The sequence below is a fragment of the Ambystoma mexicanum genome, chromosome 12, assembly GCF_040938575.1.
Source record: "Ambystoma mexicanum isolate Mex_15411 chromosome 12, UKY_AmexF1_1, whole genome shotgun sequence".
Classification (NCBI taxonomy): domain Eukaryota; kingdom Metazoa; phylum Chordata; class Amphibia; order Caudata; family Ambystomatidae; genus Ambystoma; species Ambystoma mexicanum.
This window is the reverse complement of record NC_090936.1, coordinates 985,531,175-985,558,407: the sequence shown is the minus strand read 5'-3', so window position 1 is coordinate 985,558,407 and position 27,233 is coordinate 985,531,175. Positions and strand designations below refer to the sequence as shown.

The window sequence follows — 27,233 nt, the reverse complement described above, 5'->3', positions numbered from 1 at the left end:
TAAACAGGGGTGTGTACTTGCACCCCTGTTATTTAACCTCTGTGTAGCCGACATGGAGGAGAGCATTAATCTCTGCCGAAACATTCCCCCTAGTATCAGCCAAGAGCCTTTTCTATGGATGAGCAATGCAGATGATTCAGTATTATTAGATCATACACCCATCGGCCTTCTTCGCACCATCAATGCATTGTCGGAATACACATTGTAGCATCATCTTGAATTAAATCCCAATAAGCCTAAAATCTTGATATTAGGGGTCAGAGAAAATGTTCCTTCAAACAGTCACTTGCTGGCCACTCGGTGGAAGTGGTAGGTCATTTTCTATACCTGGGCTATCCATTCAAAATATATCCAATGATTTATTTCTATAGCGCCCACATCTCCCTTAAGGCAATGAGAATATGGCTGGAATAAAGGGATTATTGCTAGACGAGGTGGCTATAATGTATAAGGTTTATGTACTATTTATACAACCAGCGTCATACCTGCAGTGTTATATGGCCTGGAAGACCTATTTACCTCTCACTCCCTCTGATTTGAAAAGCTCGAAAGAAATATTTTCTGTTCCATTTTGACTGTTCCAAAAGCAGTGCTGGTAGAAGCATTAAGAAGAAAACTTGGTGTAACATTGATTAGGGCGCATTGGCTTATATAGTGTATTAAGTTTTATGTCAATCTATGTAACAAAGACATGGATATAGGTCTACTCTGCTGTGGGCCTTGGCTTCACATTTATATGACAGTAAAGTTAATCCTTTTTTGGACAATTTATCAGTTCTGGCACATTTGGAGAATATTGGTTTAACTCTGAAACAAGCTCTGGAACTGCCTAACTTTCATGCCATATAGATGAGGCGTGGGACCGCTCTGAGAGTATCTCTAACCTGACCCAAAAGAAGCAATAAATGCAATATTGTACTAGGAGTTTCATCCCTAATGCTCCTTGTACCTATCTAACAAATTGATGTTCCTCTACCTCTATGCTGTGAATATCTGGAAACTCCTATCTCTTTATAGGAAATATTTGTTGTCTGTTAATCCAAACTGCATTATGAACACTTTATCAAATTATGTATTGGCAACAAAGCATATAAAAATGCAGTTTTGGAGAACGAAAATTCAGGATGTAATGGAATTAGAGGGGATTTAAGAGGGTCTCTTAATTGCGGACCCGGTTAGGGCCAACAAAAAAAAACCTCTGGTTGAATGACTGGATAAGAACTTGAGAGAAATGCTGTAAATTACGCCTATTCAGGGACCATGTCTTTGGGATTAAAAAGTTAAATACCCCAGTGCCCTATTTGATAAGATTCCCTGACTCTTAGCAATGAAATCTGCTCATGAGACTAAGGATGAACTTATGGTATACTAATGATGTTTTGTATATGCGCAAAATTAGTCTAAGTAATGGCTCTAGGTTTTGTTCTAAAAATCTCAGAGCCGGAGACAAAGTATCTGGTCGCTCAATGTCCGACCCTGACCACTTTAAGAATGAGATCTTTCCAACATTTCTTTAAGGACTATCAAGTTGTAAATACAGAGGTATTGTGGAGGGCTTTGTTCAATAGCCATAGATCTGGAATTAATATAGCCTTGATAAATGATATGCAGTCCTTAAATTTGCCTGAAGTTATCAAATCTGTGACTGGAAAAGAGGTTACATTTTGCCTTTTTTGTTAATTACCTTAGTGATGCATAATCTGGGTTAATCAAGTTATTAATATTCCGGCAAAAAAATGTAAAATTGTCAAATGCTTCTCCTTTGTTTGTTGATGTATATGATGAAGATGATATGTATGCGTTAAACCTTTTTCGATATATTATATATTTGAAAGGCTGGTTGTTCAACTATAACAAAAAAACAACAACAAAAATGATGTTCCTAGAAACTCAAGATATTTGTCATCTATCTCAGATTCAACATACTGCCTACGTTGGAGTATGTTGGCAGTTGAACTAACACGCCTTATACAGATAGGAAATGTCACCTGTGCAAAAAAGCGATAGGAACTGCCCAGCACATTTTGACTTTATGTAGTGCCCTTGAGTCGAACCATATAAAGGGATACAGGGACTTGGTTCACCAGAAGAACACTGAGAAAGATCAATTCTGGAGTATGATTTATGGAGCGGAATCCCTGGGATTCACCGGAGCTGCTTATAGAATTTGGAAAGTTGCCGCAGAGACATGGCACTCTAGCACCTTATGATGAATGTATGCACCCACCTTATGATGAATGTATGAACTTGTCATTTTTTGCCCCCTAATATTGTGTTTTTGGAAGGACGAACCACAAAAATGGCTAATTCCTTTTTAATAATTGTATCTAATTGTAGATATATTAATGGTTTTTCGCTTAGATGAAGTAAGGAAATTGGAAAATGTGTTTTTATTACTGTTTTCTTATATAATGGAAAATGTATGATTGTTTCTGACATTAATATTTAATTGTTTTTTTTTTAAAATATGGAACGCTTCACGAATTTGCATGTCATCCTTGCACAGGGGCCATGCTAATCTTCTCTGTATCGTTCCAATTTTAGTATATGTGCTGCCGAAGTAATTGTTTTTAATATTAATATGTGTGTAAATAGTGCAAAAGGTTTAATCTTTTAGCCACATGCACTTCAATAAAAAATTAAATTAAAAATGTGATAAACATATACAATAAAAATATGATTACATGAATCAATGAATTATAACAACTTAAAACGGCCTTATTCAACTGACTTGCAGTAGTCTTGACAACAGCGGACACTTAACCTGTCCTGATAACTTTGTAATCATTTTTAAGCTGTCTTTTGTCATGTACCAACTTCGTGTACCATGTAACCTCCCTCTCCCTACCCCCCCACCCCTCTCCCTTAACATTCATCTGTCCTTCCAATAAGCGCCTTGATACCCATGGGTTTAGGTGCTATACAAATAAAAAAATAAATAAATAAAGGTAACACACTTTTCGTTATGTGTTTGTGACACATAGTAGAGCTCTCTTGCTATGTAGCAACTTTGCAATACAAGGCTAATACAGGCCTCTAGGAACGTAACACTTTTTGAGTATACTTCTGCTGGTTTGTAGCACTACTGTTGCTATTCTGAATGTTAAAATATTGCAGTCTAGACTGCCATGTAACCATGTATCACAATACTTATTTTTTCTTTGAAGCACTACATTTTACTCTGCCTTGTCAAGCTAATTTTTATTTTATTTTTTAATGTATTGTGCTTTAGCCAAAACGTTTGACTTTTTACACATTTTCTGTACATACATAACATTTAAAACAATTCATCTAGATACATTTCAGCATATAGAAAAAAAAAACATCGAGCTAAAATAATACCATTACAATTATCACCAGAATTTTCTTTCTTAATGACTATATAGCTTTAGATCTCTCAACAATCTTACCATTTCTGCCATTAAAAAAGTTTCAGCCCCAGATGAAGCTCTAAACCAAAATTCCTCTGTGTCTAGCCAGCTAATATCATGAACTAATCTTTTAGTCTCAAGACTCTCAACTCCCTTGTGCCCGAGCACTTAATTACCAGATGTTTTAATGTTTGGCATTCTTTAGCATCACATTTCATCTAAAATCATCTGATTGGGTTATGTCTCTGGCTGATTGAATTTCCAGAGTATGGAGTAAGTTGAGTCTAAACCTCAGGAAAAGGTCCCTAGAGCACAGATCTGGATATTTTGTCAAGTATGAGGGCAGAATCGTACTTTTTTTTCCCAGGTTGGAGAAGGATTGTGACAATTTTGTCATCCTCATCCGCTCTCCTGTGTTCACCTAATCCCACATTTTCAACCGCTCTTTCACTTTCATCAGGTTTTGTATCAGAAAATCTGATGTATTCAACAGCTCTAGGCATTTCATCTTTAGTTTTTCAAGGAATTTGTTTGTATTGCTCAGGAGAAGGATGGACAAGTCCTCATATAAAGTTCCCTTTACGGGAACCAGAAGGGACCTATACAAGGATATCCACTTCCACTCCAGGCACGATCTTAAGGAGGAAAGCACCAGTTCATACCTCACGGACACAATTGGAACACAATTCGGGAGGGATAGTGTTTTGTGTTTTTCCCAAAGTTTTGACTCTATCGAATCCCAATTAACATCCATTGCAAGCAGATCTGTATCCATGCTAAATAAAAAGATCTGGACCACTTTTCCTAAATAGAATTTTTACCAGAGGAAGTATAGAGAATTTACAAAATGTCATTCTTATCCTTTTCATCTGAGTACCCAACTTAATAATTATTAGATGAATAGTTTCTAATAGATAGATTTTAGTTGGGTATGATTTAATTGTAGATCCTAAATAGGTAAGCTCAGACACAATCTCTATTGTTCTGTGGTCCACTTCCCAAGAATACTTCTTGACTATTTTGTTTGCATGTTTGAAAATAAGGATCCTAGGTTTCTCTGGATTTATGATGAGGTTGTTATTTTGAGCATACAATTCAAGTGCCAAGAGCAATCTCTGTAGGCCAACCTGTGAGTGATCCAGTACCACCACGTCATCTGCGTAAGCCAAATAGTTGATTTTAGTTGTCCCGAGGCGCGGTGATACTAGACCACTGTCCTTCAGGTCCATACCCAGATTGGCCATAAAAAGGATAAACAGAAGAGGCGCTATCAGGAAACTGTGATGCACCCCTCTATTTACCCGTATTGGATCTGTTAGTTGACCCATCCTAGAGAGTCTAACTCTCATCCTGGTATTTTGATGAAGTTCAATCAGGATAGAGAGTAAATGAGATGGGACTCCCCATGCATGCAATTTCTTCCACAAAAAAAACCCTATTAACCGTATCAAAAGCTTGAGTGAGATCAATCCATGCCCCAAAAAGGGGTATGCCATTTCTATTTCCCGGATCTCCATTCAAGCAGCTGAGAACTAAAACATTCCGGGAGGTGGATAGTCCCTTTCTGAAACCAGTTTGCTGTTTCAGAATTATGCCCTTTAATTTAGCCCATTCTTCTAACTCCCTTAAAATTAAGCCGACAAAGATTTTACTGTCAGCATCCAGTAGTGAAATTGGTCTATAATTCACTGCTAGGTGTCTCCTTTTTTAAAAATTGGGATTGTGATCGAATTTTTCCACGACTCTGGGAGATGTTTTGATCTAATTATTTGGTCGAAGAGTAGTTTAAGTACATGGGCCCACAGAGATGGATTAATTTTCAATGTCCAATTGCTAAGCCCATTCGGGCCAACCGCTCTCGATGTAGAGGAGCTCCTTATTAGTAGCTCTATGTCAGCTTTGCTATACGCAATTGACCATTGAGCAGTTTTCCAATTCATATCGACATATGAACCTACTAACCCATATACCCTCGAGAAATGGTCCACCCACGTCTGTTCTTGTAATATGGCATCTTGGTTACCCACCTGCTGATCTTGCTTTGTCCCCAAAATAGCCCAGACATTTCTTGAGTTTCTCTAACTTAAAGACCTAAGCATAAGTTCCCCATCTTGCTGAAAGATGGTTGACTTAACTGATCTTTTCCAATTTCTATAGTGATTGCTAATGAGGGTGAGCGCTCTCACAAAGGACTTTCTATCGAGATTGGCTCTTTTTAACGCAGCTTTTTCCAATCTTATATTCCTCTTCTGTTCTATTATCTGACAGTTAAAGGAATGCTTATGGGACAGATTACGTGTTTGGATATTCTGTTTCTGGGGGTCCAGATCCAATAGTAACAAATGAAAACTAGATGGATTACAGGATTCATATATTTCATCCTCGGGAACATTGGCCACCATATTTTGTAGTTTGGTGGTCAAGCTTTTTCCACCCCTATCAAATTTTCTAATGCAGTTACCAGCCAATTTTACAGGCAGTTTACATGTATATGTAGAGACAGTTGTGGACAAGTTGACATCTATTAATAGTTTAAGCATTGCATGGTCATCCACATTACCTTCTTCTACAAATAATGAAATACACTTTTCAAAAATAAATTCAGCCCCTATGCCAAATTGGATTACTCGGGATATCACCCCTTATATTTCCATTGAGCATCCAATAGTCCCAACCCTTCATGAAATTTGCCCAAGTAATACCATTTTGTGTTTGTGTTTGTGTTTGATACCGTAGTTTCCCTGTGGCTTGATCTTTTGTCGTCAGGCATTGGGAATTTAGGTCTCCCGCTATTAACACTTTGTCCATAGGAAAAAGCGAAAATATATCAAACAACAAATCAGATAGTTTCGATAGAAAATCTAGGAGATCCCCGCCCTGCCGAGAGTTCCAATATAGATTTACCAGCATCCAACTCTGACCCACATTCGGGGCTTTAAACTCCATCCTCACTATCAGAATACCTTGTTCCTCATTTGATAGTAGCCTGGATTCATAATCAGCACTATTTTTACAAATTGTCATCAGACCCCCAGAAGGTCTCCCTGCTTCCGACCTCACTGCCAATTGTTGGAACGTGGTGAATTCATCTATTCCAATAAGGCATGTCAGCCAAGTTTCCTGAAGTAAGATCAAATCAGAAGATCCAAAGATATAAGATTTTCTCGGCTCCTGAAAAAAGGAATTATAGCCTCTGGAATTCCATAACAATACCTTAAAGTGTTTTTTTTACTGGAGGCTCTTCTGTTGAATACCCATTCTAAGGAGGACTTGGGTAACTATATCTGGAACCATTTCCCAGGCAGATGTTGGAACTGGACCCGTACTATTGGCATTGTTTTGGGTTTTATTGTAGAACAGATTTCCTTTCAGCTGGGGAAGTGTATTCATTATTGTCGGGCATAACTTAGATACATTAAAGCCCCTTTTTCCCCAGGCTTCTGTTTCCCCCAAAATGGATTCCAGACCCAAGTTTGATTTCAATAATAATTCAGCAGTATTTGTGTCTGGAGAAAGGGGAAATTTTACCACTTCAATATCATCTGAAGAAAAGTATTTCAAACCCGGGATTGATTTCATTTCTGATAGGATCCTGGAACGATTCAGCCGTTCTCCAATTTGGGACATTGGTGACACTCTTCATATATATACTCTTAAATCTTTGAGCTGTTTTGAGTTATTTAAACTTTTATTACAAACAATTGGCTTTGGCTCGATCTGTGGTTGAATTGGAATGTTTTTCTTTGGCTCAGAGCCCTCACCAAAACGTAGAGGGTTTTGGGCCACTTCTTTAATCCCGCCAGATACTGGATTCACCAAAGCCGCTAGATGGGGTCCTACGCCTGTCCCTGTTACAGGTAACCTGCCTCTAACGGCAGGAGTTGGGCCCAATCCCCCATGATCTTTCTCTTGTTGTTTAGTTTTCAGAAAGATAGAAGCTATCTTTATTGCGGGGTTCACCACCTTTGTTTTTTTCTTAGGTAAGAGAAAAATTGGGGCAATTCGCTTTGGTGGTTCAATTATGTCCATTTGGATGCCCACTGTCATTTTCTTTAAATCCGCCTCAGGCATCACTTTTGTTTGTTTCTTGTCTTTTTCTTTAGTATTTTTTTCAGTTTTTTACACTTTCCTCTCTTTGGCGGATTCACTTTTTCTTCTCTTACCACCTCTCCTGTCTTTACCTTAAAATTCTTCACAAAGCGATTGGTATCAGTTGTCAGATGTTTCCTCTTGGCTTTACACCTCACTTTCACCTCCACTTGTGATTTTAGGGCCTCTTCCGTTGCCATTTTTTTCTTTTTTGCTTTGCCTGACGATTTCTTCTTTTTTTTCTCTTCTACCCACTCTTTGCAATTTGTCGATGCCTTTCCTGGAGGATCCAGAGCAGAAGCTTTAGATGTTAGATCTAAATCTATGGCCTGTGCCATTCGGAGGAATTCCTCCATCACTGATGTTGATATGTTGATAAGGGTAAATCGTCTAGCGATAGCTCAGGGCCTATCATAGGTAGCTCACAGTTGCGGCTCTCCTCATTCACCTTCGAGGGAGAGTTTAAGTTCTCCACCAGAGCACCTAAATCAGTTTTCATCAGGACACACTGGTCCGAAAGTTGGTCCAGTTTTATAGCTTGATCTTTTGACATTTCCTGGAGTTCCCTTTGGAGACCTCCCTGACCTTCATTGATGGCTGTTCTCATTGCTGTCATCATAATGTCATTCAATTCCAGTTCCTTCGATATTTCCAGCAATATACCCGTATGTTGCTCGACCTCCAACTTGATAGATTCAAACACCTTCACTAGTGAGCTTAACACAAAGTTCAGAGCAGTGATTGTTGGAGGAATTAAGGTAAGATTTGAATCAATTTGCCCTTGTTGCTGAATATTTGCAGAACAATCAGCTGACCTCATTGGTTCATATAGTGTGGCCTCGTTTTCCAAGTCACCTTGTTGTTCTTCCGGTATTTTGTTTAATTCATAAGATACATTCACTGGTATTTGCATTTCTAATTCCAACAACTCTTCATCACACGGGTCTATCCCAGTTTTCAGCACTGGCACAGTTACCTTACTTAATTCATTGGTTGGAGGACCCGCTAGGGAGCATCTAGTTGTTGATTTTATACCTTGGGAGAAAAGAGTTAATATTGCATTTTTCATTGTAGTCGTCCTCAAGGTATAATCTAAGTTGGTGGGCAGTGAGTCACGAATGAGTTGAAATTCCCAATTCCTGGCATTGAAGGGACCATAGGTCCACAGACGAGTTAAAAAAACCAGAGGTTGAATGTATTTGATTGTCCAAGGAAAACACGCTAGGGGGAGGATGAAATATGTACCCCACTGTCTTGTAGCGATTCAAAAAGGATCTACTTTGCATGCATTGTGAGCTCTCATTCTTAACCTTACACGTGCCCTCATTTATGTTCTTTTTTGGATAAATATCATCAGGATTACCTGAACTCCGTAGATTATACATTATGCAGCTGCCTCACAATTCTTGGCGAATCAGCACCAGTGCACCACCCTTGGGTCAAAAGGTCACTGGCCCGAAGTCCTCAAGGTGCTATTTCAATCACAGAGACCACTCTTTGCTAATATTTGCCCTCGGGTCAAAGGCTCAAACGCCTGCAGTCCCCGGGGCTAAGCAAATACAAAAAAATATATATAAAAAGATTTAACACACAAAAAATAAATATATATATATCGGCGCCGATTTTAACAGCCCCAGGTAGCTATCATCCAGTGAAATGGGGAGTGTAAGGTTTAGGACATCCTTGCATATCATTCATTTATACGGCCTTATATGGAGACCGTATGGAGACCGTAGGCAATAGTCATTCTTCTTACGGATATCACAGTACCTTTTATCCCATCAGGGAGAAGAGCGCTACGGACATGCACGGTCTGCTTCACTTAAGTCTTTATCCCACCGTCCTATGTCCAGTGCACAGCAAACAGCCAAACAGCCTCAGAAATGCGCGCCCTCAATGTGCGCGGGCTTCACGCCACAAGGGCGTTGGTATTCCGTTTATATCCGCTTCCTGGTATGGTGGATGGGCGGAGCTACAATCTCGTAGCTCTTAAGGGAGCAGTGCCTAATTTACTTGAGAAAGTTCTTATGCTGCAAATGCTATTGTAGAAGTCAGGGTCACGGACAAAAGGCACACCGCTCCACTTGTATTAGCAAAGAAACCATCAGGAACGGCCGCGGTATCAATCTTGCACGGCACAGCCAAACAGCCTCAGAAATGCATGCCCTTAACGTGCGCGGGCTGGTTTACTATTATGAGGGAAATTCTGACATGAAATGGTATCTCACTTGTTGCTCCTGCCCCGCAGGGCAGAATGGGTGAATTGCCATGGCAGTCGATAATAACATCTGTATTAATTAATCAGGAATAGTTAATCAACAGGAATGTACAAATCCCAGTGTTGCTGTCCACCGAGATCCATAAGATGTATGTGACACTTTTGAACCAGTGGTCTACCCAAAGACTGAGCATTTTGGGAGAAACTGTGATGTTTCCATAAGTAATGCTTCATCGCCATTTAATGCAGATGAGCAGGAGAAATCAAGTCACAGTAGAAACGCATAATAAAGAACTAAACACAAAATGGTGAGGACACACAAAAGGGCTTTTCTTGGAATTTGGCCAACATGAATTAGCCGAGTGTCCATCTGGACGTGTTCTACTTTTGGAGAATTCAAATATTGAGAAAAAGTAAAGAAAGATTAAATCTATGAGTAAATCCGACTTTAATTTGGACAGTTGGATTCTTAAACGAGAAACGGACAATATATGACCCATATCCCCCACTACTTACCCATCTCAACCGTCAAATAATGGGAACTGCAGTATGATTGGCAACACAGACCCAGAGGAATCACATTTTCAAAAATCTATTCCAATGACTGAGTAATTTGTATTTTGTTTTTGTATAACTTTATTTAAACGGTTGCATACAGTGGTGGAACATGGCATCAAAATTGTTATCTGGCAGCTAGAAGCTTGGCCCTCCCCTTTCATCCTCCCTCGTCCACTTCTCCTCTTCCAGACTTCATCTCTTGTGGGCGGGAAAGTTCAGTTATAGTTTTGTGGGAGTTTGGGGGGATTGCCAGTGCTAGGCTGTCCTTAGGAAAAGTTTTGCCACCTTTGGTTGATACGTCTGGGCCGGGTAGTCTTGCTTATAGTCCAAGATTGGTGCCCAGATATTGGTGAAGCAGTGAAGGATTCCCTCCTTAGCTGCTACCAGGATATCCCAAATCTTAACCCACCAGAGTTGTAGCAGCAGTCCTTCTTACAATTTCCACCCACGGGCAAGTGTGATTTTTCAGCTAGGAAAAGTTGAGTGATTAGCTTAGCTGGTGCTCCGGGTTTAGGATAAATCTCCGGGTGTGGGGTGCCTAGCAGTATTACCTCTGGTTTCAAAGGTAAGGCTACATGGTTGATGGCCTCAATTGCCTTGATTACTGCCTCCCAGAAGGATTGTGCCACCGGGCAGTCCCACCACATGTGAAAGTAGGAACAGCGCACCCACCTTTCCCCAGTAGGTAGGATCCAGCAAATTCACAAAGTGGTGCAGACGTACTGGGGGGAAGTACCACCAGCATATTAGTTTTAGGGCACATTCTTTATTAGTGACGCATCTGGAGGCAGTTTTGTTTCTGTGGGTTGACCCAGATTGGCCTCCCAGAGTGGCATGTATTTAAGTCGGATGGACAACCTATCCTCTTGCAGCAGCTTACATAACCTTGAGATGTCTCCTCCTTGAGGGCCCACCTGCAGCGTAAATTCTAGGGAGTTAAGTTCATGTGTGGCCCTTTGCTTGATATGCGAATGGGTAATCCAGTGACGGATTTGTGTGTAATTAAATCTATCCGATTCCAACAGGGCGAAACGTTCTTCGTATTTTTCAAAGGTGAATGCCAAGCCATTCTCAAAGAGTTGTGAGACCATGTGCAACCCTCCCCGGATCCAATTCCTGAAACTAGCCAACCTTAGACCTGGGATAAAGTCTGGATTGTGAAAGACTAGGGAGAGGGCTTATTCCATTGGGGGTGCCTTTTCTTTTGAATGCCCAATGCTAAATTCTCTAAGTGGTTTTGGTGGAACAGAGAAGGTTCATCCAGCTTCTATCCGCTGACTGTGCAATATGTGGCAGAGACCTGAGAGGGGGATAAAACATAGATTGTTTCATCAGTCACCCATTTCGAGGGGTTTGCACGAGTGCACCAAGCAAGAATTTTTGCCAGTTGTGCTGCGTGTTAGTCAGAAGCACATGCAATACCCTTGGGAACACTACACACAATTAAGACTACAGGTGTAAGCACAATCTCACCCTTGGTACAAGCCTGTACTACACAGTTATGTGGTAGCAGTGGCTGAGCAGCCAGACCTATCTCAAGAGGGATGTGAGCAGTACAAGATGTTACACAGAGGACTTGCAATCACAGTAGTTGAAACAAAAATTATTCAAGGTTTCTTAGTAAAAGAATATACATTTATTTACATAGTCAGTTGGAAAACATTCCACTAGTAAGAAGAAGCTCAATATCACACTATAATACACTACAGTACACAACCAATACATTTCTGAACAAGTTAGGCTCCCCGGAAGTGGGAGCAAAATGGCACTTCAGTAACTTTCAAAAGGAGTAGAAAGACAAAGGTTAAAATAATTAAAGCACAAATACTTTCAGAGGCAGTCACTACAAGAGGCAATTCAATTCAATAGGCCTGGGCCAAAGTCAATGGTTCAGTGTTTTAAATAGGAGAGCACAGTTCTGGTAGTAAACGGTTAAGTCTTTGCCAATGTTCTTAGAAGTAGTTTGCCAGAAAAAGAGATATATGTTTGTTTAGAAACGAACAAGACTCCAAAGTTGGGAAAGTTTCACAAACGTTCACCGCAGCAGAAAGAATTGCCACACCACGTTTGCACAGTACCTTATGGATGAAGAAAAGCTGTAGCTGAGGCAGTTGTTCCTGGCAGTTCCTGCAGATCTCGCTGTTCATGAGCTTCAGTCATGGGGACAAGAAAGAGGACGTCGGGAGTTTCCTGCACTGCGCAGGGAAGAGGCCACAAGTTTGGCAAAATGTTGATTTTAAGGTGTGAGTGCCTTAAAGTCCTTCTCACTGGCTATCCGGTTTTCAACAGCACTCTGATGAAAATTCGACCAGTATGGAGACGGTGTCCAGGTAGCTTACGAGTACGTTGGTCCCACCAGCTCAAGGGAAGAAGTCGTCCTTGAAGGGACTTCTCTGTCAATGGAGTTTCAGGCAATTCGGACCTGCAACAGGGCTTCACCGGGCAAACCAACGGTACAGGAGCTGCAGCAGTCATCTTCCTTCAGCTCGTCTTCGGTTCTTTCGTTCCAGTGGTCGACTCTGCCTTCCAAGTCCCAGAGACCTGCTTTTAAACAGTTTTCTCCCATTCATTCCAGCCTAGCTGTCACTCACCCAGCAGGGTGGCTGTCCTTGCCAGACAGTCAGCCAACAAATCACACCAGAGTGCATTCAGGCCTCCTAGGAGACTAAGCACAGGGAGATTCGGGCACCTCCCTCACATCCTGTCCACCCCAGACACTCAGGCGCCAGAGGAGGGCTTCAGCACTGGAGCCCGTCAAAGGGCATCGAACAAAGGGACCAAACCTGGTTTGGCGCGCAGAGTTAAACACAAGAAGGACCTTTCCTAAAAGAAACAGTGAAAAAAGATGACCAGAGTCTGTTTTTACAGAGGGGTCATGGGCGCCATATTGAAAAACATGGCTGACCCGATTTTTAGCTACCAGATTTCACGGTCGGGAAAAATCATGGTAGTTAATTCTAAAACCACTGTGACCAGCAATTTCAAGAGGAAAGGGTAATATCTGACTGTTACATGAGTGTTTAGACACAGGGGATGCTAAGCAACCCCTCCAGCAGTAGGAGGATAGTGTGTGCTGGGTCTATGAATTTAAAAGGACTAGCTAAGTCAATTTAACTTCACATGCTCTGGGAGACTGTTTGTTTGCTTGTTTGTTTGTTTCTTTATTTGAAGAGCGTGCCGGACCCAGAGGTATCAGGGCGCAGTTGAAAGATGACTTACAGCTTAGTTGTACAGGTTATGGCAGGTTACCTTCATGTTACAGAGTGAAGGTAAGCAGCACAGGTGTCAAGGCATGTGAATGTACATTTGAACATAGTTTACTAAGTAATGCATTTTTAACAATACGATAGAGAAATAGTGCATATGGTCATAGTTAGGTTAGTACGGTAGATGGAAAGTGGGTTCCAGCTCTTTCTCTATGAGCCATTTAATAGTATTCTTACTGAATTCGGTAAATGTTTGGTCAGATCTGAGTGTGTGCAGCAGGGAGTTCCACAATTGAGCTGCCCTGACAGGGAAGCTAGATCCTCCAACGGTGGACAGTTTGAATCTTGGCACTTGAAGACAGTTGGAGTTGGCTGTTCTAAGCGGTCTGATTGAGTTTTTTCTGATGAATCGTTCTGATAAGTATCGACGGGCTTTGTTGTTGAGGCATTTGTAGATGAGGGAGGCTGATTTGAGGTTGATTTTTTCTAGGGTGGAGAGCCATTTGTGTTTCCTTCTTATTTCAAAGATGTGTGCTCTTCTAGGCATGCTAAGGGCAGCCCTCAGAGCATTATTTTGTAGCACTTGCATTCTATTAATAGTTTGTTTGTTTGCTTCTATGTAGAGAGCGTTACAATAATCAAGTTTTGACAGGATGAGAGCTTTAGAGAGGATTAAGCAGCTGTCCGCTGACAGGAATTGATTTTCTGCTCTAATTAATTTACATGTGTAGGCCGTTGTTCAGGCCAGCGAGTTTACCTGTTTAGTGAGAGATAGGGTTGAGTCTAGGTAAAGTACTAGAGTTTGTACTTCTCTGGCTACCTCAATGGTGTTCCCATTAATGATGAATGCCGAATAGATAGGGTTAAGTTTTGCAATGCGAGTTGCGGTGCCCAGGATGATAAGATCGGTTTTGTCATCGTTCAGACACAGGCCATGGTTGGCCATCCATGCCTGAACGATGCTGTAGACTCTGTTCACCAAAGCCAAATCTTCCCCATAATCACCCGTGAAAGGTAAGAGAATCTGGGTATCGTCTGCATAATTGGTATATGTGATACCCAGATTGTCAAGATCGTCAAAGAGTGGCGTGGTGAAGATATTATAAAGTGTTTGGAAGACACAGGATCCCTGTCAGTCAGTCCCAGAAAAAGTATTTAAACCTTGGGAAGTCTGAAGGATGCCCCTGTGCCACTGCACTGAAGGTGCTGTGTGACACACAAGAAAAAAGGATGATGCCTATGGAGTTGTTTAAAACTCCATATCCAAAGAAGACTAAAGTGAAACACACATCAAAATACATGAAAGAGTGAGAATAAAAGGCTCACACTCATTCCAGGTAAAAATTCAAATCCTAGAAATCCAGCAAAGTTGCTGGGGGTCTCAAAAGGTAAGGGAAATTAGCACATTCTTGGGAATTCTCCCTAACACTGCGACATAGTAGTTATGGAGATTGGGCACTTCCATCCCTCCCCATTTGGTGTTACCAATCATCACCTTCTTTGCTAAGCTGGGATTTGCCTCCCTTCCAGACAAATCGGGAGATCTGTCTTTGCAATTGGATGAGTGATGCCGAGCAACGGTTCAGAAATCTGGGAAGCAGATTTATTTTACATGCTGTGATCCTCCCCATGAGTGACATCTCTTCAGTTGTCCATCTCTTAAGATCAGTCTCCAGATCACCAAAGAAACGGGGGAAATTAGCTGCACATAGGTCTTTTGGATTCGCTACTATGTGGACCCCTAGGTATTTAATTGATTTGGTGCTCCCTTCCAATGGACAAGCACTTCGAAAATAATGTAGCTCTTCTGCAGTTAGTCCAACCCCAGGGCTCCTTACTTAGCATAGTTAACGGCGAAGCCTGCCACTTTCCCAAAGCATTCTCCTGTAAGGAAGAATGGCAGTTGGTAAGAGAGAGTATTATATCGCCCTCATAGTGAGATATTTTATAGGGGTCGCCCTTTACTGCCATCCCTGCAATGGAGGTGTTCTTACGGATTAGTTGGGCAAGGGGTTCCATGATTAGGGTGAAAATCAACGAGGAAAGCAGGCACCCCTGTCGAGTTCCGCATGAGAGAGATATGGGGCGAGAATTTCTTGTTCGCCATTAGGACATTTCTTAGGAACTCTAGTTTGCTAAAAGCATTTTACAGAATAGGCGGCCAAAATAAAAAGCTTCGAACGCCAGACGCATAAATACCCAATCTACCCTGTGAAAGGCTTTAGTTGCGTCCAATGTTAGTAAGGCTAGTGTGAGAAACCTGAAGGTGTCTCACCCGCTAGTCCCCGGGGATCTATCATCCAGGTGGCCAGGACATGGCCATCGCTTTTGTATCCAGTTCCTGGCGGTGGACCAGTGCGGAAGGATCATCTGGATGAGGTGTTTTCTGGGAGTGGAAGTGGGACACTGGACAGCGAGATGCCTTATCCACTTCCCTGTAATACCTTTTCCTCATCCTGCCAGGTAGGATAGTTAGGAACTCCAACCCCCACCCCTTTTTGGACATAAATACTTTCTCATGGACAGCTCACTGTGAGAGAAAACAGACTAACACCCGAGCCGTAAAACTGACATGTCCCAGTACAGTGGTCAGCCAGGGTCAGGCAATTACTGATCATTACACAGACCTGACTTCCATCACACTTCCCAAATGCATAAAAGGCAGAGCACGAAAGCACACTCTGGGCAAGGCAAAGCACACAAGGAAGCAGCAGTTCCAAGATGGCAGTTTAATACAAGAAGAAAGACAGCAAGACCGAAAAGGGTTGCAAGGACGGAAGTGCCCTTGAACTTTTGAGAGAACAACTTACTTTCATGAGCCTTTGAGAATAATGAATATAAGACCCGGAATCAAAGCTGAAGAAACCTGGATTGTGTGTTGGTGGTACCCGGGGCTCTCCCACGTCGATAGCCAAGCCGGCGAGGATCATTTTCTGCTGTGGTACTGTCCTAGGCTCCTACAACAAAGCAGCGCCTGTAAAGTCAGCACAGCCGGTGAGTTGGGGAGACTGACCAGAACGGTCTGTGTTAAAGCCAAGGTTGCAAGTAGCAACTTTGTATAGAGAAAACTGAAGATAACAGTGTGTGAAGCGTATGTGACAAGCGATGCAAATATAATTAAACAGCAGATGAGTGACCAAACATTTGAAGCCAAGACAGATACAGTAAACAGAGTTATCTGTGCCGCATGGGTGCTCATTCGAAGGTCTCTGTTAGGCATCTAACTGAGAGATGACAAATGTAAAAAGGAATTGTGAAATCAAAATGGTCCTGCAACGGGTCAAGCCATACCCTGTGCACATTTGAAAGTCTTTGATAGTTGATACTAACTGAAATTGGTCCGAACCGGGCTGAGGGAGACTAATTATATTAAGAAGGGAATCTGAGCCCGGCTGAGCGGGATTCGGGGTGAACTGGGAGTCACCCGAGAAAGAATATTCTATGAACATTGTGAGTATCTGAGCCCAGAAGAGGGGGATCTAAAGTGATGATCGTTGTATTAAAGGGATCTGAGCCCGGCTGAGAGGGATCCGGGTAAATAGTGAATCACCTGAATTGAATACTTGTAAGAGGAAATTAACTTTCCTTTTGTTCCATCGCATCAGGCCCTCTGCATGAAGAGACTTTGATAGGCAAAGGGACTTGGGCACAGAAGGCCCTGATGATAATGATTGAACTGTAGCCTCATGCTAAAGAAGCCAGGGATTGTGCTACGCTCGAGTGAACTGCCTTGTCCCGTGCTGAAAACATGGGCAAGGGAGGCCAATGGCCTAAACACCCTGACACATAATTTTTGTGAACACTTATTTCTTTTTCATAAACACTACCCCTATTTAGAGGTATGGATTGGCAATAGGTTTTTTATTATAGGCCCTTTTATTTTGACAAGACACCACTAGGACTGCATTATTTTTATTTGATGGTTATAACTTGCCCCCATCTGCAGATTTAGGATTAAGTAGGGCGTTTATCATACCCTTGTTGAAGTTCAATAAAGGCCCTTGAACTGTGGTCACTTGTGTCTGTCTTACTGTTGATACCATGTCTTCTTTACACTAGCTTACGGTGTTCTGACTTTGCTACGTCTACTAAATTGACGGCCCTCTGTATATTGTCCCTGATGCTCAGTCCCAATATAAAGCCTGCCTGGTCAACATCAACAATCTTAGGGAGAACATTTGCTGGCCTATTTGCCAGAGTAAATGTTTGCATCAATGAAATTGGCCTGTACGATGCATATTCCCTCGGGTCTTTACCGGGTTTTAATAATAATAGAATGGTTGTGGATTCCTGCATAGAGGGGGTTGTAGTGCCTGTCTCCCGGAAGGAATTAAAGAGCTCAGTGAGGAGACCTGTGAGGAGTGTCTTGAAGAGTTTATAGAACGTGGGGGAGAATCCATTGCGGCCAAGGGCTTTAGGTTTTGAGGATGTAATTACTGACTCAACCTCCTCTGTGGTGATCAGTGATTCCAGGGCTTCCCTGTCCACTCGGACATGCTAGGAAAGGAGGATCCTGCAATATAATGTTCCTGTTGGTCCAACGTGCGATGGGTGGACTACATGGTCTCTATCAAGTGTGATGTTGCCAACTGTAATTTAGCGTCTTCTGCATATTGAGATGTGCCCTTTGAGTCTTTTAAGCTAATAATCAGGTTTCTACCCTGGGCTTTTGCCAGTTTTCTCACCAGGAGTCTGTTTGCTTTATTGCCTTTGGAGTAGTATCCTTGTTTTGTTCGTCTCAGGGTTTGGCCGGTTTCCTCTTCATAGGGGGCCTCCAGTTTATTCCAAGCAATTTGTAAAGCTCGGGGGGCTTTAGGTGACCACCCTTTCTTGTGTTTCTGTTCAGCCGCAGCCACTTTGCTCTCTAACCGCTCTGTGGTCTTCAATTGGTGTTTTTTATAGGCCACACATGGGCTTTAAATTCACCCCTGATGACCGCTTTCATCGCCTCTCATGTAGTGGCTATCGATGTGAGTCCAATCGGGTTTTTCTTGAACTAATTCTGAATAGCTTTAGTTAGATCATCCGAGAGTGCCCTGTCATTCAGCATTGGGTTGTAGAGATTCCATCTGGGCCTCGGAGGGGGGTCAGGTTCATGGATTTGGGCTGTGAGGATCACTGGTGAGTGGTTCGAGAATACCTTAGTTCTAATAGACATCTCTTCACTGTAAAGCATAAATTGGGGACTAGTTAGTAGCAGGTCAATGCGAGAAAAGGTGCGGGGCATGTGTGAGTAAAAGGAACAATCTTTTGTCTCTGGGTGGAGTACCCTCTATGAGTCTACCACCCCCAGGGATTTAAAAAGATGAAGCAGGCTCATGGCAATTTTAAAGTCTCTCTGAGCTGGTTGGTGGGATTTATCGGCGTGGGGGTCGGGGACTCCGTTGAAGTCTTCCCCTATGACCACTTGACCCTCAAGGAAGGGTAGTAGGTTGGACTCCAAGTGTGCTAAGAAGGACTCCTGTCTTTCGTTGGGGGCATATACTGAGACAAGGGTATATAAAAAGCCAAACAGCTTACCTTTGACGCCCATTTGTATCGCCCCTCCCGAGTGTCTAGTACTTCCAGTTCTGTGAATGGGACTCCTCTCGCCAGTAGGATTGCCAAGCCGTACCCCCTTTTTTAGAATCACTAGTCATAAGGTATTGCTTCGGGAAAGCTCTGCAGCGAAGCCATAGGAAGTCTACCTCAATTAGGTGAGTTTCTTGAACAAATACTACAGTGCCCTCCAAGTCACTTAAGAGTCGCAGCGCAGATCTGCGCTTATGAGGAGAATTCGGGCCTTGTATGTTGAGGGATACAAACCACAGCTTCTGGTGTGGGGAGGAGGTGTCCTGTAGGTCCGTCAAGTCATTCGGGAGGGGAGAGTCAGAGTGATCTTTGTTAGAGTTCCATTATCCATCTCTTTAGCACCCGCAACCACATTTTTAACTTTTTTAAACAAACGTTATAACTGAACTGAGAAACCCTAACAAAAACAAAACTGGGCCTAGAGGACAGTTGGCCAACGAGTGTCTGCACTCTTCTAGGCTGGTTTACGCTGTGTGGAGCCCGGGATCCTTTGGTGTCTTGATTTAAGGAAGCCACATTTTGTGTTTCACTGCTGCAAGCGGATGAGGAGTCTGTGGGAAAGACTGCGAGTATATGTCATTCCTGCTTCCAACGCCTCGCTACCCTCGCCCAGGTGTTGCGTCTTTGCTTGGGGTCTCCATCATTTCCCCCTGTAGGCGAAGGGGCTGAAACGCCTTCATCTGTGGTCGATGGCCCCCCTTCAGGAGGCTCTCAGCTTCTTCCAATGTGCCAATTGTCCATGTCAGGCCTTCATAAGTGAATTGGAGTGTTGCGGGAAAGAGCCAGCGATATCTCATTTTACGGTCCTAAAGGAAGGTTGTTAGGCATCGCAGCACTCTGTGCCTCTATACTGTCGCTGCTGCCCGGTCTTGGAAGATCTGTATCGGTGCTCCTTGAAAGGTTGGTTCACACTGTAGGTGGTTTGCAGCCATGAGTTCATGTTTAGTGGAGAAGAAGTCGATGCAGTAATCACTTACGGGGGTATTCTGTGGAGGCCCCTCTGCAACTGCGTATATTGTGGGTTCGTTCTAATAGCAGCATTGATTTATCACATTCCCAGAGGAGGGACTAGAACAGTTTGCTCACATATTCCTGTAAAGCGTGATCCGTGATTGAGGTGGAAATCCCTGTGATTCTTACATTGTTTCTCCGAGCCCTGGTTTCAAAATCTTCCAGCTTGAGCATTATGGCTTTGTTTTTCTCTTCCAAAATGTGGACTTTTCTACGCAGCTCTGTTAGTTGCATTGTTTAATCCAGGGAATAATCTTCTGCCTCACTCACCCTTGTTCCAACTCCTCCATCCGGTTGTCTAGACTGTCCACTCTAGAGGCGATCTCTGACATACAGTTCCGAAAATTCTGCTTTGATGTCAGCTAGAAGTGACTGGATGCCATCTTTTGTGGCCCATTGCCCTGGGGGTCTTTCAGGTGACTGAGTCAGGGAGCAACCCCCTTCTGGTTTCTTCCCTTTGTCATTTCGCTGTAGCAGGGTGGCAATATCTGCCAATTTTTGCAGCTTTTGATGTTTAGCCATCTTGATTGCTGTCTGTGTGCTTCACCCCAGCTAAAGAGGTCTGTGGCACTGTGGACTTTGGATCACCAAGAAGGAGGGCAGTGGGCACGCCTACCCCACTGATGCACCTGCACTTCGGGGGTGAAGGGGATGCGTATTCAGCCTTGGATGGGGAGCGGAGATGTTACTTTTTTGTATTGGATGCTGGATCGGCTGGATCACATCCCCCTTCAATCCTACGGCAGTGGCGATGGCTACAGGCTGGGACTGGAGTCTTTTTCCCTCTCCCTTCACTGCATCTGTGTTTTCTCTTAGCAAGCTGTCTGGTTTTTATATATCCCAGTGGGGCCTGGCTCGGCTTCACTTGCTAATCGAGGCACTCACTTGGAAGCCTGCTACGATGGCAGGGGCAGCGCTGTTCTTGGGTCCTGCGGATTCCTTGGCCGAATGGCTCTTTAGCTTCCCCTGCACGCCGGAGGTGATGGGGACCTGTATTCTGCTCTGGCCTGGGGAGATGGTGCTATACCTTCATGCCAGTTGCTGGAAGCGATCCCATTCCAGCTGTGCCCTCCTCGCCTCCAGATGATGTGGCAGTGACTGTTAGATAAGTTCTAGGCACTTCCCTACTAATGTGCCCTGTTGGAAACTTCCCTCTGCAGGTGGTTCAGGCTTTAATCCGCTTCAGTGCCCGGGATACGTCATTTTTTCCTATGTCAGAAAATCCTATCTTGCTGACTGAGCATGTGTGCACATGTTCAGTCAGTACTTAAAGGATAGGCTTTTTTGACAGCTGGAATGTGGTGTGCCTGTGTTTGTGGGGTGCCACGGGTGCCGTTTCTGTAACTTGATGTGAGCCAGGCTCACTGAAATAACAGAAGACGGCGAAGCCCTGTTAAGAGCTACTCGTAAATGGACACAAACAGCACGAACCCCACGGACTCCAGAAGATAAACACAGCGGACACTGTGTTTCATAAAGTCCCAGGATTCTAATAAGCACTAAATGTGCAAAACATATGAAAGTATCCATAACAAATATAAATATGTACGTGTATGTCAAGTAAGTGCATCATTATCACGTTAGTAATGCACTTATTTCACATAGACGTACATATTCATGATAAATCCGGCTGACTGCGCATGCTCATCCTGATTTATATATATATATATATATATATATATATTTTTTTTTTTTTTATTCGGTTCATTTTAATTCCAGCATCTCATGTCTCAGTGTTACTTTTATCTTGTGACAATGTGGCTTTAATTCAAAAGTGATATCCTGGTAAAATAAAATTCATTAGAAGACTTGTATTTTTGAACAATCGATATTATCTTATGCTTGATATTGCCACACGTGTGCCATTGTTCACTCTTCCTTTAAAGCATATTCCCTGTCTGTTTTGCCATTGCGCTCTCGGGCCATACATAGGAATCCAGCACAAACGTGTCATAATCACTGTTATAAATCTTGGCGCGGATGAATGCTTCCTTATCTTGAGGCTCAGGATGGACAGATGCTGTATTGGTGCATCTCTGATGGTTTGCAAGGGTGGATACAAGCGGCCCTTCTGCAGATGCCTGCTGTGCTATGAGCTCAGCAGTAATAAGGAATACTTACTCGCTTATGTGCCTCATTCCACATGCAACAACACCAAGGGCCACTCCAGGAAACACATAAGCATTGTTACCCTGTCCAGGATCCAAAGTAATTCCACTTGGGAGTGTGACTGGGTCAAAGGGACTTCCACTCGCAAATATGCCACGACCCTCGGTCAGAGTGTAGCACTCTTCTGCGGTGCACTCAGTTTAGCTGGCTGGATTGCTGAGAACAAAAATGATAGGTCTTTCATTAAAGGAAGCCATGTCTTTGATGATTTTCGTAGTAAAGGCACCCCCGATCGCTGCAACACCTAAAAGTGCAGTTGGTTTTAGAGCTTGAACTGCATCTTCCAGATTCCGGATTTTTTCATGTTCCTGTGCAAACTGCTTTTTCTCATGAGTCAAAGCGGCACGTCCCTTAACTATTAGTCCCTTGGAATCCACCATCCATATCTTCTTGACAGCCTCTTCTGTCGGGGTGCCTTCTTTCTCCATCGCCATAACAATCAGGCCAGCTATCCCCATGGCAGCCTCTCCAGCGCCTTGAAAGAGTATAGTATTGTCAGAGAACTTGCGTTTAGTTATTCGAAGATATGAGATGGGAGAGCGGGAGTGTATAAGGGGAGACGACAAGAGGGACAAGCACAGAACCCTGCAGGACACCAAATTGGAGAGGACGAGAGTCAGGTGTAGAGCCAGACCAGGGTACCAAAAAGATTGATACGAAAGGTAAGAGGTGAACCAGCGAAGGACAGCACGAGAGAGCAAGTGAGGCAAGGGAAGACAGGAGAGTGGAGTGATCAACTGTGTCGACAACCGTTGACAAGTCAAGAAGGCTGAGAACGGAAGAACGTTAGTTGCGCTGGGCAGAATGAAGAACGAGGCATAAAGGAGGGCGGTGTCTAGTTTACCTTAGCACTGAAACCCGCTCACTCTAGATCATCCCAGTAGTGAATCCCAACCATCCGAGCACACCCCAGTCCTATGTTATGTTATGTTACTTGGTATTTATATAGCGCTCTATATATATTTGGTATGACCTCAAAGCGCTGGTAGGTTGAACGCCCTCGGGAACCGTAGTTCTGGTCAACAACTTACCTGCCTCAGCTTTGCCCTTCCTCCATCCATGTACCCTAGCACATGCCAGCCTAAAGCTCACCACACCCAACCCCACCCCACTTCACTTCATCCACCAAGCCTGTCCCAACAACCTCACCTCACCCTAAACCCTCACCCAGAAATCTCAGACCGGCCACGATCACCCCACTAATACACCTAATTCCACCCACCACCACCTCTCCTCAACCAAACCAACCCACTACCTCACATCACCCCATCTACGGCACCTGACCAACCATGTCACCTGCTCACCCAACCTCATCACATTAGCTCGCCTCATCCAACATAATATCACCCCACCACCTCACTGACCCCATGACCCCTCCCACCTAGGCTAACAATAGCACATACACTTGAGGACCCTAGCTTACCCTAGCACAGTACCCACCTACCCTAGCTCATCCAGGCACAACAACCAATTTTTCATAACTAGCCCCAGAACACCATAGCTCACCCCAACAACCCCACTCACACATGCTAGGTCACCTCAAAGTAACACACCACCCACCCAACCCAGCGTGCCCCAGCAAACCACCCAGAGCTCACCCCAGGAGTCCACCCACCCAAGCATCTCAATAGCTCACCCACACTTTCAACCCCAGGATCACACCTAACCCTCTGCCCACACTTCCTCACCTAGAATCCCCCCTCCTCGTTGCAGCATCACACCAACACACACACCCTAAGAACCCACCCAAGCTCACTCCCATACCCTAGCCCACCCCATACCCTATGACACCCTGATCACTCCCAGTCCGGCTACATCACTGCAACACATGCGGCTCACCCCAGCACCCCAACCACTCTTGCGCACCTTAACAAACCCTAGCTCGCCCCAGCAAACCTACCTCACCCCAGCACAACCTACCACACCCAGGAACCCTAGCTCAGCCAAGCATTCACCCCCAATACAAATGCAATAAAAACAAGCACAACTCATTCAACATAGCTCATCCCAGCAGCCCACCTATCCAACCACTGCCAAAGCACCCCAGAAAACATGAGTTCACCCCAGCGCCCCATTCTCCCCAGTCACACAACCTCCCTCACACCTCACCCGACCTCACACACCCCACCAAACTTCAACAAACCACTTTGCCGCATCCTACACAAGCTTACCCAACAACGCCACCCCGCCCTAGCTACCCAGCATAACACCGACCCACCCTAGCTCTCCACAGCACGCCACCCATCTACCCTAACTAATCCCCGCACAATACATATCCACCCTAGCTCCCTCCAGTACATAAACTTCCCGGCCTAGCTTGCCCTGGCACAATACTTATTGTAGCTCACCCAAGGCACCATAAGCTGCCTCAGCAAACCAATCCACACACCAATCCCAGCTTGCATCAGTACACTCCCGACCTTTCCTCTCTCCAGCTCACCACCAACCCACCCTAGCTCATAACATAGCTCACCACAAAAAAACATTCCACTCACCCTAACTCTTACTAGCATACAATCTACCCGCCCTAGCTCACCTGTGCAGTACAACCACCCTCCTCTACCTCTTAGCAACACCCCCTGCACCCTAGATCACTCCAGCACAAGATCACTATAGCACCCCATCTGTCAACTGAAGCTCACCAAAGCATCCCATCATCCAAGCATCCTATCCACCATAGGCTCCCCCAACACAGCGCACATTTTAACTCATCTCAGCCCCTAGCCACTCACTCTAGCTCACCACAACACAGCACCCACCCACCTAGCTCATCAGGTACAACATCGACCGACCGAAGTTCACACCAGCAAAACGCCCCAGCCTAGCGGGACACAGACTAGCACGCTGATCCTAATTCACCCCAGCAACCCATCCATCCTAGTTCACCCGAGCCCCACACCCACCAGAGCTATTCCCACCAACCCCACCCGCCTACCCTAATTCACCTCATCATCCCACTGGACCTAAGCTCATACCAGCACCCAGCCCACTTAACCTAGCCACCCAGCATCTGAACAAGCTTACATAGCTTATCACAGCACATCACCAACCCACCCTAGGACACTAGAGCAAATAACAACGTCACCTTGGCCCATCCAAGCACCCCACCGTAACTCACCCCAGCACAGCACCCACCCAACCTAGCTCACGCCAGCAGCCCACCCACCCACATAAGCTCACCCGAACTGTATAGCCAAGCACCCAATTACATCCCAGTACAGGCTCCTCTCAAGACATCAACGCCACCCTAGATTGCATCTTCTTGATGCCCGCCCACTGTATAAACTGAGCAAACCCTAGCTCACACAAGCATCCCATAGCTCACACAAGCATCATATAGCTCACACAAGCATCCCCTAGCTCACACACGCATCCCATAGCTCACACAAGCATCCCATAGCTCACACACGCATCCCATAGCTCACACAAGCAACCCACAGCTCACACAAGAAACCCATTGCTCGACCAAGCACAACACACACCCAACTGAGCTAAAAGCAGCACACTTTAAGGGCCTCATTGCAAGTTCAGTGGCATGGCAAAAAGTGGTAATTCCATTACTGCCACCTTTTTGGGCGGTAGCAGAATTACCGCCATTTTTCACAAACCACTGAACACAAACACAAAAGTATGCCAGTCAGGTAACACAATGGTGTCCCCTCCAAAAACATCTTTTTTTTGGCAGATACCCTGATTACTGGACAATGATCAACAGACTTGTTCTGTGACCAAATCGTACAGTTTCTCCTCATGGTGTATGAAATGGTAGGACGATCCTATAATTTTAGCCCACCGCGTGTTGCACCCTGGAACTTGGAGTTCCATATAAAATTTGACATATAATAAATACTACGAGCTCCAAAATGCAGAAGCCTGTAATGTATGTAAAGTGTGCAGTGGACCTCTGCTGCACCAGTCTGTATGCAGACCTGTCCACATTGGCCTCTTGGTGGCCCCCACACCTAACACCTAGTGGTGAGCCCCCCACCAGCCATGGAGATTCACCGGCTTGGGGGGAAGGGATGCAGGCAGCTCCAAGTGGAAGGGGCGCCTGGCAAATGGGAGAGTGTGATAAAAGGGAGGGCATGCTGGGGTGAAGAGGATGGCAGAAGGACATTGGCCGAATACTGGGGCAAGGTGTGAGGGGCTGTCCAGAGGCAAGGCTGGATAGTGGGAGGCAGGGAAATGTTTATATGCACAGGTTTGGGGAGTAGTAGCCCTCTTTGTTTGTTGAATTGGACAGTGAAAGGTGTAGAATCCCTGCCCTGAGTAGTACTGCTGCTGCCTTTCCAGGTAAGTTTGTTCTGAAATAACTTACATTTGCTTTTGTTTCCCATTTTGCTTACTTATGGCAACTTATTCAAAAGTCACTTCCATGGTTGGAATTGTGCTGTAGAAAGACCAGGGCATATTGCCTCTGTGATGTTTGTGTGTAGTGAAGCATTGGGGGCAGGGGCGCCGAAATAGCAGATTCTCCTCCGCTCGCCCCCTCAATAAGCGGCGCTCAGATGCGCTATATATATGCATTTTTGAAGGCCAAATAAAGCACAGCTCCTGCTCCCCCTGTGAAAGCAAGCCTGTGAAAGCAGTCGGGTGGTGCTGTTCTGCGTCGCGTGCGATAGAAGATATATTGGAAATATTAAAGTTAAAGGAAGTGTTCCAAAAAGTCTGGTCTGCTCACTAACTTTTGCATTAAATGCGCCCTCTGGATAGCCCCTGCCCCGCTCATAACAAAAACCTGCATGGGGGCTGTAAATCCGGCTACCTGCAGAACACCTGGCTCTTCGGCGAAGGCCTCACAGGACTGCCAGGTGCTGGCCCTGACGTTGGTGGCATGGGCCCGCCTCGTCGCTGACCCTGTGTGTGCTGGTGCTTGACAGTTTATTCTTTTATGTATCATTTTAAGTAGATATGCGATGTTTACCATGAACGTTACAAATTCAAAAAAGGGCCATGACTACCTTCATTAAACGCTACTTCTATTTTCCCTGTTTTTAAAGTACGATATCTGCACTGGCGACTGTCTCATTCTGAAGAGCA

At 44.3% G+C, this 27,233-nt stretch overlaps 1 non-coding gene across 1 annotated transcript; it reads right to left on the bottom strand.

The window, feature by feature from the left end:
• Window positions 1-2,461: 2,461 nt before the first annotated feature.
• LOC138514802 (U6 spliceosomal RNA) lies at window positions 2,462-2,564 on the bottom strand. Its single transcript, XR_011281951.1, has one exon. It is a non-coding gene; the product is annotated as a U6 spliceosomal RNA (small nuclear RNA).
• Between the last annotated feature and the right edge of the window lie 24,669 nt (window positions 2,565-27,233).